We start from the raw sequence: 4,365 nt of genomic DNA, 5'->3' as shown, positions 1-4,365 counted from the left end.
GGAATACAGAGGTTTCATATCATTTTACAAAAAAAAAAAAAAAAACATAGTGATAATCTATGAACAAATAGTTCCCTTTGAAATCTGGAACAGTGTTTTCAAAATAACATATAATACTAAATAAGTTAATGCATTAACTAACATGACCAAACTATGAATAATAAGTCAACACTTACCATGTTATCAATACAGATGTGAATTAGTTCATGGTGCATTAATTTACAGTTACAACGCTTGCTTTTATAAATGTATTAGGCTAATCAATGGCAAAAATAACATGAACAAATATTAATAAATGCTTTAGAAGTATTGTTTACTGTTAGTTTATTTTAGTTAATTAATTATTAACAAATACAACCTTATTGTAAAGTGTTACCACATAGAGTCAATATAAATTATTCAGATTAATTTTATGTTGCATTATTGTTATAGGCAGCTTTACAGAACATGCACCTTAACAAAAACAGTAGACATAAACATACACTGGTAAAAAAAACCTGTAGAAATGACAGCAGAGCCTATCCTGGCCTTCTGGGGGTCCTAGGCAACTTTGTGAGGGGGCCCTGTCATCGCGTTCATAAAAAAACATTCACTGTCTCTGCTTAAATGTACCTATAAACAAAATGTTAAGTAAAACACTTATTATCTTATAGCTGTACATTTTTGCCACATGTACATTACTGTGACACTCATTAGAATACTTCCTTTGACACGTTTTCTGAAAAGACCTTAATCTGTTACATTAGTACTTAGAAAACAAGGTCTACTGCCAAATATATATATATTTTTTAAGAGATGTAGATTATCAGGGAAACAACTTTAAAATTATGAATCAAATAAAAACAAAATAGCTGTCAGATAAACTATAACAAATAACTCAACAGATTTTCCAATTTGTTTAAAAACTAAGGCATGATTCGACAGATAAACACACCAAAATTCATAATTCTTTCTTTAAATATGCAAACATTAGACCTAATGTGCATTGCTTTAAAAATGTTAACAGGCGTCACAGAACATCTTGCATGAATAAATGTGTTTTTTTGATGTACAAGCATTTCTAACAAAACACACTGCACTAAAACTGAATCTAGGGATTTCGACTGCAGTGTTTGTTATAAATCCATTGCATGGTTAGTCAAGACTAAATAGGAATTTTGTGTTCTTAATCTTCACCTTCATGGCGCTTGTCTTTCCTGCTCCGGGCGGATAGCTTTAATATCCGAATGAAGACGCATGTTGATAAGCGCGTCAAACGCATGCGGAGGTGCATAGATAGACTGACAACTAGACTTGTTATAATTTCGAATGGATCCCGTGGCACAATGATTTCACTCGCCAGCTGGTCTGTGAGTTAAGAACAAGGGGACCCCCTAGTCGTGCGGGGCCCTATGCAGCTCGCGTAGCCTGCATATAGGGTGGATCGTTACTGTTTGCCAGTAACTTACTGTGTATTTAAATGTATGTTATTTACTGGCAACAGTTTGTTCAAAGTTAAAGAACATTCAACATTAACAAGTCTTTATCTTTACAGAATAAAACTAAAATAATTCTGTAGAAAACAACATCTGAAGGAAAAAACAGAAAAGGGTTGATGAGGATTTCTAGTTCCCAGAATGCTTTGCATGAGGCTGTTATTTTATTGTTTTATTCTGTGAAAACAAAGTCTTTGCTAATGCTGAATGTTTATTTAACTTAAAAGGGGCAATCAGTAGGATCGACTCCCATCTAGTGGTGGAATTGTATTTTGCATTCAAACGAACAGTGCTTACTAGCTCCTCCCCTTTCCAAATGCGTGTTGTAACTACGGTAGCCGTTATGTAATCGCTGATCTCCTTGTTCGTTGCAGGTTCACGTGTTCTGAATGAAAATGCGTTGTGGAAATGCGTTGGTAGTCTAGTGCTTTTTGTCCCTCTCTGCTATTATAGTTTATCAATACGGCGGAAAGATCTGGATGCCTCCTTGGACTTACCCGTTCAATGTAAGTAAAGAGAAGAAATTCTAAGCTTACGAAGAAAAGTCAGATCACTGGCAGAGGTCATTTGACACCAACGAGGACATATTTATGAATAAAGACATTGATTTTGATTAATAAAACACTTAAAATCCTACTTATTGACCCTTTGAAACAAACTGTTGCTAGTACATAACATATATTTCAATTTACAGTAAGTTACTGGCAAACAGATCATTTTTTCAGTGCCCAACAAATTGGGTCGAAAAGGGACGAATCCATCCCACTGGGTTGTAATCTAACCTATGTTGGGTTGTTTTAACCCAAAATGCTGGGTTGTTTTAACTTATCGTTGTGTCAAAAAAAAAAAACATTCCAGCTTTATTTGTAGCATAGTTGTTAAAGAGTCGGCTTATTACCTGAGAGATGCTGGTTCGAATCTCATGGCTGACATGTTGCCCTTCAGCAAGGCACCTTACCCTAATTGCTCCCCTGGCGCTGGGATAGCAACCCACTGCTCCGGATGTGTGTACATGACTTGCAGTGCGTGTGTTTACAACTCACTGGGATGGGTTAAATGCAGAGGTCACATTTCGAGTATGCGTTGCATAGTTGAGAAACTTGTCACTTTCACTTCACTTTCACCCAGCGGCTGGGTTCCTCCCTTTTTGACCCAGCGCTGGGTTGGAAATAACCTAGTATTATTTAGAATGTGTAAAATATGTGGTATCATGCAGCCTATACGTCTTCGACCAAAGGTACAAAATATGAATTATTGAGATTAAAAATTACACATTGTATCCAATGAACCATTCAATTTACATCTCTCTGTTTAAACAAGACCTATTACTTTAAATGATTCTTATGTAAACTAAAGTCTACTGGCAAATGGACAATCCTTTCATCATATCCCAACTTATAAAAATAAATAAACAGACCAAAAAGTTTGATATACTTTTTAAAATGTATTGTAATTATTTATTTTCTAGCCTTTTCAGGCTTTTCATGTAAACAAAAACTAATTTATACTTTCAGTATTGTAGACTATTTTTGCACCTTTAAAAAGTTGGGTTTTATTTCCTTTCAATTACTCCCAGTTTTGTCAATGAGCTCTTTTAGATTTAGCTGTTTTTTGCTTATGTTGCTTATCACAAACACAAAAGTGTCATTGTTGAAAGCTCTAAGGAAGTTTATCGGGTCAAGTGTGACAGTTAGGAAACCCCTCTTGAATCATGTGGTTTTCTATAGGCTATATTGCGTAGAAGGCACAGCTTTTGACGTAAAAACGTTATGCAACTATAAAATACTGTACTTTACAGTAAGGAAACCAGTACCCTCATTAATAGTTACAGGAAAATACTCCACTCCTGTCTGATTCAGCATTAACAGTGAGGATAGCAATGACATCAGATATAAAATACAGTCACATCTATAAGTATGTAAAGGTGTGCCACACTTAAACAAACGATCCATTCAGAAAAGGAAATTGAGACATACATTTAAGATGTCTTGATGAGAAATGACCCCACCAACTGTGTGTATAGAGAACTAAGCTGACTCATGTGCATTCTTAAAAAATAAAGGTGCTGTGCTATGATGCCATAGAAGAACCCATTTTGGCTGAATGGTTTCATAGAAAACCTTTAAGAACTTTCTGTTTAAAGAAAGGTTCTTTGTAGTGAAATAGATTATAAACTATACTGTCAAAAAAAGCACCGTCCTTCGGATGAGACGTTAAACGGAGGTCCTGACTCTCTGTGGTCATTAAAAATCCCAGGATGTCCTTCGAAAAAGATTAGGGGTGTGCCCTGGCATCCTGGTCAAACTTGCCCATTGGCCTACTAATCATCCCTCATACTAATTGGCTATAATCACTCAGTCTCCTCTCCACTAATAAGCTGGTGTGTGGTGGGCGTTCTGGCGCAATATGGCTGCCGTCGCATCATCCAGGTGGATGCTGCACCTTGGTTGTGGTTGAGGAGATTCCCCTGTTCATATGTAAAGCGCTTTGAGTACTGAGAAAAGCGCTATATAAATGTAAGGAATTATTATTATTATAATAAAATCTTTAGAGGGAATGCTTCTTCTTTGAACCTTTGACTACATTGTTCTTTTAGTAAAAGTTGTTCTTTGAGTAACCGAAAATGGTTGGCATCACTATGAAGAACCTTTAAAGCACTTTTATTTGTAAAAGTGTGCTAGTTATATCTAGCTGACTACCAAGTAATGTAGAAACTCTTAAAAGGCTTGATGCTACCAAGAGCTAGACAGCCAGCGTCAGTTAGGTTGAATCTTACTAGAGTTTTTAAAAAGGGACAGAGAGAGGGACAAAGAGTTTCAATATTTTTCCTATTTAAAACTTGACTTTTCTGTAGTTACACCGTGTGCTATGACCGACAGAAAATTAAAAT

The sequence above is a fragment of the Paramisgurnus dabryanus genome, chromosome 6, assembly GCF_030506205.2.
Source record: "Paramisgurnus dabryanus chromosome 6, PD_genome_1.1, whole genome shotgun sequence".
Lineage (NCBI taxonomy): Eukaryota > Metazoa > Chordata > Actinopteri > Cypriniformes > Cobitidae > Paramisgurnus > Paramisgurnus dabryanus.
The sequence above is the reverse complement of the archived record's forward strand: the minus strand, read 5'-3'. Positions refer to the sequence as shown.